This window comes from Chiloscyllium punctatum, chromosome 7 (genome assembly GCF_047496795.1).
Source record: "Chiloscyllium punctatum isolate Juve2018m chromosome 7, sChiPun1.3, whole genome shotgun sequence".
NCBI lineage: Eukaryota > Metazoa > Chordata > Chondrichthyes > Orectolobiformes > Hemiscylliidae > Chiloscyllium > Chiloscyllium punctatum.
In genome coordinates, this window is record NC_092745.1 from 79,880,726 (window position 1) to 79,893,828 (window position 13,103).

The window sequence follows — 13,103 nt, forward strand, 5'->3', positions numbered from 1 at the left end:
CTAATACTTAGAAACAAACGACTGTGAAATCCTGGAACTGAGGGGAGCAAATGCAGAGGCAGCCAGGCAGCTTGGGAGGGAGTTTCCACTGCATTCTATTGGATTTAAGTTGCCTCTCTGTTGTATCTCCAACAAAAGAAAATGTAGACCACAATATTTAATCAAGTGCTTGAACCAGATTGAATCAATAGATCTGTGAAACATTCTGAGCCAAAATATTCTGGGCACTAACAAAGTGTTTCTACAGTTGGCATGAATTTCGAACACAAAAATGTCCATAATGTGGCGCTAATTGGGACTAAAGTGGCAGGCTCATTCAGAGTTGATAGTGAAAGGCTGGCATGGGAAATCTATGTGACATACACCAGTACAGCATTTGCAGTTATGTTTCTGAGGCACATTGTTGGCAGACAATGAAGATCTCAATGCCTGCATTTAATACGTTAAATTAGAATTGCTGAAAAACCAGGATAGGAGTAATGATACCAGTGCAATTGCTCACACTCAAATTGATTGTAATTTAAATATTTCTTTGACAGCATGGTGGATCGAAGGTCTGTTCCTGTGCTGAACTGTCCTATGTTCTATGAAATATCCCAATTTAGAACAAGCCATATCGATTGGAATTTGACTTGGTATTTTAACAATCTAAGCTCAACAATACAATACCTGTTGTAAGTATCTTGCATTATTTGTAGTCTTTAAAACTGAAAGATTAGAGGGAGTCTTGTTTCAATTTGTATGGGCTAATAAATGAAATTATAATACAAGTAGGAAGGAAGTTAAAATGCAGCAGTTCACACAGTGTTAACTTGGTGGCTGGAGGTGAGCGGGTGTTGATCAGGGATGGGTAAAAAGGGTAGAGGGGAGGGTCAACTGTTTTGTGATTGGAAAATACAAGGAATACGAACAAAATGTTGGTAATACCCAGCAGACCTGGCAGGATTGATAAACAGAGGCCAGGGGACTGTATTTTCAGGTCTTTCCAAGAGCAGGAATGGAGGCAGTGCAGAAGCTCAGGAAGCACAGGTGAAGAGAGGGATCTTGGGGTGCTTTTCCATGAAGGGGTTAATACAGTAGTTAAGAAGCATTATCGGATGCTTGCCTTCACCAGTTGAGACACAAATTATAAAAGCAGGGAAGTCATGTGGAAGTCATAAAGAACTGTGGTTTGGCCACAGCTGGAGTAGTGTGTGCAGGAGAGTGAATCACTGCTCTATAGGAAGTATGAGATTGCACTGAAGGGAGTGCAGAGGAGATTCACCAGGATGCTGCCTGGGATGGAGTACATCAGCTTTGAAGACAGGCTGGATAAGCTCGGGTTGTTTTCTTTGAAGCAACGGTTGAGGAGGGACTCGATTGAGGTGTAGGAGATTATAAGGGGCATGGACAGGGTGGATAGAAAGCAGCTGGTCCCCTCAGTCAAAGGGTCAAGAACAAAGGGTGCACAATTTAAAATGCAAAGCAGGAGGTTTAGAGGGGATTTGAGGAAAAACCTTTTCAGCCAGAGAGTGGTAGGGGTCTGGATTGCATTGCTTGGGATGGTAGCTGATGCAGGTAACCTCACAACTTTTAAAACATACTTGGATGAGCACTTAAACTGTCACAACATTCAAGGTTTTGAGTCCAATGCAAAGAATTGGGACTTGTGTGGGTAATGTACTTTTGTGCCTTGATGGGCTTAAGGGTCTCTTGCATACTGTATGATCCTAGTGTAGTTTTGAGCTTTGTAGTTAAGAGCTTTGTTAAATGTTTCCCAATGCAGATTGCTGCAGTTAGGTCGACACACTGAACATGTTTGCCTGGGTAAGGACACAGCCAAAACCCATCGAGTAGGAGGATGGTTTACTGCCACCTATTTCCCTTCAGGAGCCTGGCTGCTTTTTCTTCTGTATTAAAGTTTTTAAGAAGTAACTGAGAGCACCTTCTTATTTAAACAGCCTCCAGTTACTGACCTTCCACTGCAAATGTATCCTCATCTCAAACGGAGAAATCTCTGACTAGCTTTCCAGCTTGGAGTATCCACAACCCTGGATGAGACCGAGAACCAGCTCCATACCAATTAAGGACTCATCCAAGTGACAAAAAAAATTAGCCAGTTTGCCACAGACCCAGAACTCTGATCTGAAAAACTAACCCAGCTCTTCCTTCCCAACCCTGTGCCAAATATTCAACCCAATGCAAACCCATGTGACATCAGCTATTCTAACTCATTTGCTCTCCTCACTCACTCTGAATTGCTTCCCTGTGAACTTCCTGCACTCTGTTCTCCAGGACTAACACTTGGGTTGTTAATCCAAAACCACTGACAAGGGTGTTCTTGTTGTCTGCTGTACACAGACATTTCTTCCTACCTCCCCTGGACCATCACCCCATCAAGCCATTGTTTTCAGGACTGTCACTGACCTCATCTCTGGGTGATCTGGATTAATTCTGAAATCGTCCCTCCACTGTTTCCCAACTCTTAGTTCCTCAATCCTAAACAGTCCATTTTTTACCTCCTTCCCAAGGACTACCCCAGCAGACTCATCGGTTCAGTGTGTATTTGTTCCAATTAACTTCATGCACTGAATCCATTTTTCACTTTTTTTTTTCCTTGATTCTTTTGACAGTCCACAGCACTTCATCAATTTCCAGTTTCCTGTCCTTAACTGCCTCATCTTCACTATGGATGTTCAATTCCACTATATGCCCATCCCCCACTGGGGTGGCCTTAGGTTCTCCAGTTTAGCCTGAAAGTGAGGCCCAACTGTCAATATTCACCTCCTCTGCCTGGCTTTCTCATTGAACAATTGTTCCTTTAACTTGTTTCACTTCTTTCAAAAAATGCTATGGTCCAGTAGTGATCCAGTTAGGCCTATCTCCTGTGGGGCTTGTGGAACATTTCTTGTTCAACTCAAAACCCCTTCAAATGTTTTCTTCTGGTAAATAATTTTTTCTGGTACAAGGGTGCTGCTTCCTCAACCTTCCTGGAACAACAAAAATTCATCCATTCATCCTTTGCATGGTCCATCTTCCACACTTCCCTTTCCTTCCCTGACTCACCGTCTCCATTTCTGGAGATAGGCTGTTTACTATTCTTCATTACAACCTACCACCTTCCATAAATACCTTGACTACACTATTTCACATCTTGCTTCCTGTAAAGATTCCATTGCATTCATTCAGTTTCTCAGTCATGCTGGCATTCTATTCTGTGAATAGAAACTTCCATAATGATACATCTAACATGTCTTTCCTTTTCTTCACTGAGGATTCCCCCTCACTGGAGTGGATACAGTCCAAAAGCATGTCTGACTCAGTTCTTGTGCTTCTGTCCTCACCTTTTCCTCTCACCTTCAAACTCAAGATAGGATTTCCCTTGTCCTCACTTCCTAGTCCACCAACCTCTTTTTAAAAGGACCATCCTTTGCCATTACGGTCATTTGCAGTGTGATGCCAATGACATTCCAAAGGGACCATTTTCTCTCAGGCACCCTAGTCCACCCACTATCACCTTCAGCACTTCATATCCTTCCACTGCACCTAACATGCAATCACAAGAGATATAATACCTGCCTTTTTACCAGCTCTGTCCTCACCAATCAAGACTCTAAATATTTATCTAGATGAAACAATGCTTCAACTGTGTTTCATTCAATTTAGTCAACTGTAAGGGCAGTTATAGACACAGACTATTATTTTTTGACTTCCATCTGATTTTCGTTTTAATATCTGGGATCTTTCAGACTAAAGTAGTTTTAGAAAAAGAAAGCACTGATTTAGGATGGTTCCAGTGGTTGACTGATTTGCTTGAACCAAGTTCACGAAAGAATCAACAAACATAAACCAGTATGAGTTGAGATTAACATGTCATGAAACCAGTCACTTAAAACTTAACCTTTCCAAATGTTAGACATGTTGGGATGAATGTTGCCTGCCAATTATCCATTTTGGAGAAAAACAATGAAGCCAAACAGTAAAATATATAAATAAACTGCATTTTAGGCAACAGTTTTAGGTGTGAGGGAAAAGAAAATGGATTTGAAAAAGTACAATTAGCAGGCTTTCCTGCTCTTTCTGTCTCCTTATTTCTCTCAATTTGAAAAGCAGAACCCAGTGAAAAAGCAAATTGGAGAAACATGCTGTGGAAACTCAGAAATCTGGCAGCATCTGTGAAAAGGAATCAGAAATAAATTTTTGAGTCCAGTAAAACTCTTTTTCAGAACTCCATCAATTAAACAATCACGGTCTCAAGTTAAACTTTCAGGTTTTCTAAGGAAATTTTTAAACTACTTATGCATGATCTTCATTTTTGTACTAGAAATACTCACCTTTTTAAGGTTCATACAGATGTTTGCATGTGTGTTTGATAGCACGTTTTATTATTTTTCTTGGTGTTGCTAAGTAACAAAGTTCTCTTTCTTCCACTCAAGAAAACCTTGTATTTGGCTCTTCAATCGTAACTAGAAGTATAATTTAATTAAAACGTGTGAAATAGCTGAATGCTAGAAAGAATTAAAAATCTTTGTTGCTGACAGTGTTAAGGACAAAGGCACTGACTCACCCTTCCTCACTTGGTTGTCACATTGCTGCATTCAGTTCTCATATACAGTCCACTTTGTAATAGAGAGACCAAATGTAGACTGGGTGATTACTTTGTAGAACACCTTCACTAACTGCACAAACATGACCCTGACGTTTTGGTTGTTTTCTATTTTAAGTCACCACTTTCCTGTCATTTTTGTCCTCTTCCTCTTGCAACGTTCCACTGAAACCCAAGGCAAACATAAGGATTAGTCCTCATCTTCTGATTAGGCTTTTATAGCCTTCGGAGTTCAATATTATGTTCAACAACGTCAGACCATGAACTCTATTCTCCATTTTAATTTATTCTTTCTTTGCCAAGTGCCAATCTGAGATTTGTTTTGAAGGCTAATCTTTGAGTCAGAATTTCATTAAGTCATTAATACTTACACTAAACCAGTGTGTGTCTCTTTACTAAACTTATTATCACACCATGACATCTTTGTTGTTTGATGTTGATTTCCATCTAAATGATCCTCGATCTATCCTTTTATCCCCATTTTCAAGAGCATAGCCTCACCCTTCTCTTTCTCTTGTCACTTCATCTACCATCATACTCTCTAAGATATCTGTGTACCTTTCATTCTGGTCTCTTGATTTTAATCATTACACCTTAGAGTTTGCCTCTTGATTTGCCAATAGCCTAAGCTCTGGATCCCCCTACTCTCACTGCCTTTGATGAATTCTGGATGTAGGTTTGCTCACTGAACTGGAAGGTTCGTTTTCAGATATTTCATCACAACATCAGTTAACATTATCAGTGAGCGTCCGGATGAAGCACTGGTGGTATGGCTCACTTTCTATTTATGTTTTTAGGTTTCCTTAAGTTGGTAATGTCATTTCCTGTTCATTTTCTTAGAGGTGGTAAATGGGATCCAAGTCAATGTGTTTGTTGATAGAGTTCCAGTTGGAATGCCATGCTTCTAGGAATTCTCATGAGTGTCTCTGTTTGGCTTGTCCGAGGGTGGATGTGTTATCAAAGTGGTATCCTTCTTCATCTGTACGTTAGAATACTAGTGAGAGTAGGCCATGTCATTTTATGGCTAGTTGATTTTTATTGTATCCTGGTGGCTAGTTTTCTGCCTGTTTGTCCAATATAGTGTTTGTTACAGTTCTTGCACGGTATTTTGTAAATGACACTAGTTTTGCTTGTTGTCTGTATAGGGTCTTTAAAGTTCATTAGCTGCTGTTTTAGTGTGTTGGTGGGTTTGTGGGCTACCATGATGCCAAGGGGTCTGAGTAGTCTGGCAGTCATTTCCAAGAAGTATTTGATGTAGGGGAGTGTGGATCAATTGATTCAATATATGGTTTGGTGTCATGATTTATTTCATAATACTTCCGTGAAGCATCTTAGAGCATTTATTTACTGTAAAGACATCATATAAAATTTTGCTCCCCTCACTTACCGTGAAGTACTTAATGGAAGGGTATCTTTTCTGATGGCTAAGTGATTATGCATCCTCCTCTGTTTCTTCAATTCCTTCTGTTTTATTTCTACTGCTTCAAAAAAAACTTCTAGTGTTTACCTGTTGCCTGAAAAACTGTGGAATGGGGAAGAGTACGTTAAGAGAGAATGCAGAACAAGTGCCGGAGAGGTGGATTGACTGAACTATTGTTACAGCACAGAAAGCAGAAGGTAACCTGTCACTGAAAGAGCACAGGAGAGAAAGGACTTGGGCAATGAACCAGCTAGGATCTCAGAGGGATCACGCCATTGAAAGAATAAAGTGGAAAGGTGGAAAAGCAACAAAGACAAATACTATTGACCTAATCAATGGGCAGATTGGTTTGCAGTGCCTGAAGGATATAAATTCCAGATAATCAAAATAACCAAATGAGAAATGCCAAAGAACAGGATTAAAGTTTACCATAAGAATTAAGAGTCTCTCTGCCTCCTGCTATACATCACCTGGGCATACCCTTATAGGAAAGCCGAAACCACAATTTGAGGATAATGCAGAGAGATGTGAGACAATGGGGATGAAATCACTCAAAACATAGCAGTAATTATTGGATAAAATGGTTCTTTTATCTTTTTTAAATAATCAGTGCCGATATTTTCACAGTGGTAACTAAACTTGCCATAGTCCTGTTCTCACATTTGAGAGAGAGAGAGGTGACTGATTTGATTTGATTTGATTTATTGTTGTCACATGTACCTAAGTTAAATGTGAGCAGTATAGGCATTTCATAACATACAAGGACATACAGATTATCGGGTGTTTGGCCAGAGCAAGGCCTACATGGTTATGGCTGCACAGGCACAAAAACAAGATCAACATTAGATTTGAAATTACCGAGACCCTTTCAGCTGTATAATAACAGGAGGGAAGAAGCTGTTCTTGAACCTGTTGATGCACATGTCCAAACCTCTGCATCTTCTGCCTGACGGAAGAGGTTGGAAGAGAGTATTACAGGGGTGGGAGGGGAATTTGATGGCAGCCTTTCCACAGCAATGAGAAGTGTAGACCGAGTCCATGGATGGGAGGTGAGCTTGTGTGATGCTCTGGGTTGTGTATACAACTTTCTGTAGCTTCTTATTGTCCTGGGTACAGCAGTTGCTGTACCAAGCTGTTATGCATCCAGATAGAATGCGTTCCACAGTGCATCGGTAAAAGTTGGTGAGAATCCCTATGGAGTTGCCGAATTCCCTAAGCCTCCTAAGGAAGAAGAGGCATTGTTGTGCATTCTTAAGCATCTTTTTTACTGTCACTTGGGAGGTCCAGGACAGATTATTGGTTATCGTCACTCCTAGGAACATGACACTCTCCACCTCAGCTCTGTTGATATAGGTAGGGGCGTGTCCTCCTCCTTTCTTCCTGAAGTCAATGGAAGTGGGTTTAACATAAGGGTCACCACATCTCAGGCAAGGGGCAAGGTTGAGAAAGCAAGACCTTCATGGTGACCCCAACCCATAGAGGAGTTGAGTCCATGGTGTTGGAGTCACTGTACATAGCAAACAAGCTGCCCAACCAACTTAGCCAACCACCCTTGTGGAGCTTTGTTGTGAAAACCATTTATTATGGAGTGTACACTGGTGTTAAGGCACTAGTTAGGCACTGGACATGATTCGTTGCTGGATTTAAATTCAGACCTAATTGATGGGGCGAAAGTTTAGTCAGACTACTATTTGTAATTATCTTCTCAGAATTTATGTTGGGCACAGTTAACACAGTACAAGTATACCTTATAGTCTTCTTACTCAAAACAGACAGATACAAAAATATTATACGACACTCTGCTCCTGAGAATGGGGCTGAGATGCTTTGACCAGTCATGCAGCATATACTCAAGACTGAGAAATACTTAATGCTAACACTGAGTGCTGAGATTCGAAAATATACCTGAATACATTTCTTCCTTATGAGATCAACAGTCAAAAAGAAACACACAATAATATTTTATTAAATTATCAAGTATGGGGAAAAAAGTCACATTGAAAATAATATTAAAAGTTTTATTTATGTAATTTGATTTTAAAGAAGTAAACTGTTTAAATTGCTAAAATGCTTAGTTCTCTTTGTTAAAATGCAATTATGGTTTGTGTATAGACTACTGAAGTAAAATTCCCAGAATTTTAGTAATTATGTCAAACTGTAAAACGTTGATTTCCCTTTTGAACTACAATATGGACCACCCACATTGTAGTGCAAATGTATTTATTGAAACTAAAACTATGTTCCTATTCAATATACATTGTGCCAAACTGATTCTATTCTGAGTAGCCTGTTTCCTTGGATCTAAATAAAGGTGAATATAGGTGAAACTTTCAGTGTAAACGTAATATACAACTGCAAACAGAAAGCCAGAAGCTTTTTTTTATGGTGGTGAAAGTGAAGCAACGTTTTGAATTTCAGATTGTTATTCTTTTCCTCTGCTTGTAAAATTAATCACTATATCATTATTCAGAAGTCACAGCACACTGTATAAATCAACTGGGTCACCACATGTATTTATCCGCTAAAAATCAGGATGAACAACATAGTAGAATTTTCAATTGTGCTCACAGCCCATCTATTGCAACCCTCCCTTTATTATTTAAGCAATGGAATATTGCAACAGTAAAAATTGTCTTTGCAAAATGTTTGAATCTGTAAATAAATATCTGTAATATTTATATTTTTTACAAGTAAGAACAACCAAATAAATCAAAGCTTCTTCAATTTCTGGTGTTACATGAGCATTCATCTCTGGAGTTGTTTTGGTCATGAAAAGCAACTCTGACTGATGACTGCAGATCTTGTGGAGAAATAAGGTAATTAGCTTAAAATGTCTGCACATGCTGTATGAAACTCAGGGCCAGAAAATAAGTGCAATTGACTAAGTATTTTAAATTGTTTTCTGCATGATGTTAACATGCAGTCCATGTTGGTCATCTCTTCAGACCCATGTGAACAATACAGCTTCCTGATTATGTTTGTGGCAGATGTCAAACCCTTGGCTAGTTTTTAAAAACCTATTACTTGTTCAATGTTAAAACCTCTGCAGGAGAACAATGTAGGGGTTGAGAAACATGGGCTGTGCTGAAATTTGTGGCAGAATCAGACAAGATGTTTTCCGATCCAACTCTAATGTCAAGAGCATCTCGCACTGTCTTTTAAGCTTTTTTCCAACAAGCAATGTGTCGCGTCTCTCACTAGGCAGTGGCAAATTGCCAGTTAAGGAGGATTATTGCTGGTTAAACTCCTTGTTGATGGCTTCAGTCACCTAATTAAAATCCAGCTTCCTATCTTACCAAATATACAAATAAACTAGATGTCAGGTAATCTCAGTATGGCTCTACACTACAATGGTCCATCTTGGGCTGCAGCAGTAACATTGTAATGCTGCAGCAAAGACACTGCACTCAGGGACATGCACCCAATTCATGGTCTGGACCAGGCTGCATTTTCAGGCTCTTTGCTGCTCTCATAGTGCTCACTCACTCTGAACCTACCTGGATGCTTCCAGCATCTTTGTTTTGGCTTGCTTTTTTGTGCTTTTCCCCCTTAGACAGAGATACAAGACTCATGTCGTTTCTGTTTTCCATTACTGTTTAGCACAGATAGAAAGCCAGGATACTTAACTTGGCCTCAGTCACGTCAAGGGTGATAACCTTCGGACAGGGAGTATCAAGGGCAGCCTCCAATATCAGTCCATGGGCTTGGACACCGTCAGTCAACTCCTCAGGGCAGTCAGAGTCAAGATTCACTCACACAAGGGTTGAGTTGGATAGCCCACAAGCAATCTTGTTGACTGTTTTCTCGCTGTAATGAAAGAAAGGCAACTACTGAGAAGATGAAAGTGGTTGCCTCAACTGTTAGTTCTGGTGTTCGTGGGGAAATGTCCCAGGTGAGTGAGTAGGCAGTGCAGAGGGCATGCAGGGTTAGTGGTGAAGGGAGTTGAGGGAAGATGTTGCAGTCAGTGCTGAGAGTGGTACAGCTTGGCCTTTGAAGGGAGAAGGGTACAGTACTGGAAATCGAGTGACTGTGAGGTATTGGAGAAATGATGGTGGCAGAGTGGAGAGGATCACTGACTTCCCATCAGACAGCTGATGATTTCTCCATTTGGCTGAGATTGCTTTAACAAGGCTGCCATGATCTGGTGTTGTGCCCTCCTCTGCTTGTCCTGTGGGAACGGGCAGTCCTCCTCTGCACTACCCCTTCCAGAACCTCAAGCCCTTAAAGAAGGTGAGGGGTGATGATTTCTCCCTCCTACCACATCTGGAATCAAGGTCAGGAATCATGTAAGGTAGCCCTGGATTGACAATACTTAACCTGGGTGCACAACACACTTTTGCAGAAGGCCTGGTGCAAGGGATGACAGTTAATTCCAGGTGAGTGGTAAATTATCCTGGGATGGCATATGATAAATTGGAATTGGCCATGAGGGGTACAATAGGAATGGGACAAACTTGGTCAGATGTTGTGAGAAGATAAGCTTGGCGTCTCACACAATTGCACTTAGAGTCATAGAGCTGTACTGCACAGAAACAGACTCTTTGGTCCAACCTGTCCATGCCGACCAAATATCCCAAATACATCTAATCCCATTTGCCAGCATTTGGCCGCTATTCCTCTAAACCCTTCCTATTCATATACCCATCCAGAGGCTGTTTAAATGTTGTATTTGTACCAGCCTCCTCCACTTCCTCTGGCAGTTCATTCCATACACGCGCCACCCACTGTGTGAAAATGTTGCCCCTTAGATCCCTCTTAAATCTTTCCCCTCTCACCATAAACCTATGCCCTCTAGTTTTAGACTCCCCCACCCCAGGGAAAAGACCTTGTCTATTCATCCTATCCATGCCCCCCGTGATTTTATAAACTTCTATAAGGTCACCCTTCAGCCTCTGAACTCTTTCAAGTTTCACAATATCCTTCCAATTGCAGTGAGACTAGAATTGCATGCAGTATTCCAAAACTAGCCTAACCAATGTCCTGTACCGCAGCAACATGACCTCCCAATTTCAACAGGAGAAGGTCAGGACTGCAGATGCTGGAGTAGATGAAGGCCTTATGCGCAAAACGTCAATTCTCCTGCTCCTCAGATGTTGCCTTACCTGCCATGCTTTTCCAGCACCACACTCTCAACTCCCTACTTCTATACTCAATGCACTGATCAATAAAGGCAAGTGTACCAAACCCATTCTTCAGTATCCTATCTATCTGCGACTCTACTTTCAAGGAACTATGAACCTGCATTCCGGTATCTCTTTGTTCAGCCACACTCCCCAGAACCTCACCATTAAGTGGTAAGGTGTTAAGTCCCGCCCCGATTTGCCTTTCCAAAATGCAGCACCTCACATTTATTTAATGAAATTCCATCTGCCATTCCTTGGCCCATTGGCCCATCTGGTCAAGATCCTGCTGTACTCTGAGGTAATTTTCTTCACTATCCACTACACTTCCAATTTTGTTGTCATCTACAAACTCAATAATTATACCTCTAGTTCACATCCAAATCATTTATATAAATGATGAAAAGCAGTGGACCCAGCATCAATCCTTGTGGCACACCATTGGTCACACGCCTCCAGTCTGAAAGGTAACCCTCCACCACCACCCACTGAGCAAACAAAAATGTAAAATTCAGCTCAGTGTTTAGTTTTAAGATAATGCTGTGTCTTATAACCTGTCAACTCCACAAAATCCAACCTTTTGCTCTATGTGCTTCATCTTTGACCTTAAATCTCCAGGGAAGTATTATATCCATTTCTACTTCTTCTCAATGTGTTGATTAATTGTATTACTGTGAAGCAGTTTTAGACAGTATCATCACAATAATGTGCAATCTGCTCTGCCTTAAGTTTGCATTGTTGTATTCTTGTATGTTATTTTCAGTTGTCTGACAACAAAATTTGCCACTCTCTGTGCCACAACAATAATTCAGTACTTACAGTATTTCTGTATTATTGTACTGAATTCTTGAACAAACGTTTTAATCTGCAATATAGTTAGTTTGTAGTGATTTACTGGTTTCAAGCTTTTTAAACTCAGTTTCTTTCTAATACTATATTTCCTCTGTACTACCTACTATGTTCTCCCACCATTTTCAGGGCTCTAACTAACAATCACAATAATGTTAAAAATCACACAACGCCAGGTTATAGTCCAACAGGTTTATTTGGAAATACAAGCTTTCAGAACGCTGCTCTTTTGTCAGGTAGCTAGTGGGGCAGGATCATAGGACACAGCATTTATACGAAAAGATCAAAGTGTCATATAACTAATGCAATATATTAAACAAAGCGAGATTGCTGTTCAATCTTTAATCACTTAGAATGGGTTGTGGGTTTCGATTCATCAATGTGTAAATCCCAGAACTTCTTTCAAGTAACATTCCTAAGATAACTTAAGGTTTTATATAAAGAAAGGTGACATCTCACCTCAGACAATGCTTTAAACATGTGAGGTTATAGTCTGTATTCCAACCTTGAGTCACATTGGTTCTACTTCCAAAGTAGGAATTTATAAAATGTTGCAAGGACTGACTGCCTATAGATTGTGTGCTTTTTGAACAAAGTAGAATGCACCTGCAAATGCAAATTCACCCCACAGACGTGTGTATGTGTGTGTGTGTGTGTGTGCGCGCGCGTGCATGCACATGCTTGATAGACTGTGTGCGTGAGTGTGACAGAACATATACCTGTGAGAGGGTGTCTGTGTGTGTGTGTGTGTGTGTATCACAGAGGGTCTGTGTGAGTGTGAGAGTATAATGGTTGTCGACCCATTTCTTCCAGAATTTTTCCACCTTTTGTAGTCAACCTGCGTCTTCCTGGGTAAAACAGATAGATATTCTCACACCTTCCATCATGTTACACACCACATGCTTTCTTCTGCATAAATATTTACATGAACTCCTCCAGCTGCAGCCCTTATTGATTTTCCTGCTGAAATTGCAGCTTCTTTTCTGAGTCCCAGACCTTGTTCAGCCTTCACTTTTTCTTGCCATTTTGTCTCCTGCTAGATTCTTTCAATAGATTTATTTAAATTTGCTCACTTGCAGCTTTAATAAATTCAGAGGCTTTCATGATTCTGGAACCTAAGTCTAAATTT

The 13,103-nt window shown here is 40.5% G+C and overlaps 1 protein-coding gene across 2 annotated transcripts in view; it reads right to left on the minus strand.

Moving 5' to 3' along the window:
* Positions 1–13,103, minus strand: part of negr1 (neuronal growth regulator 1) — a 529,129-nt gene that overhangs the window by 326,488 nt on the left and 189,538 nt on the right. The gene's annotated exons all lie outside the window — the stretch shown is intronic.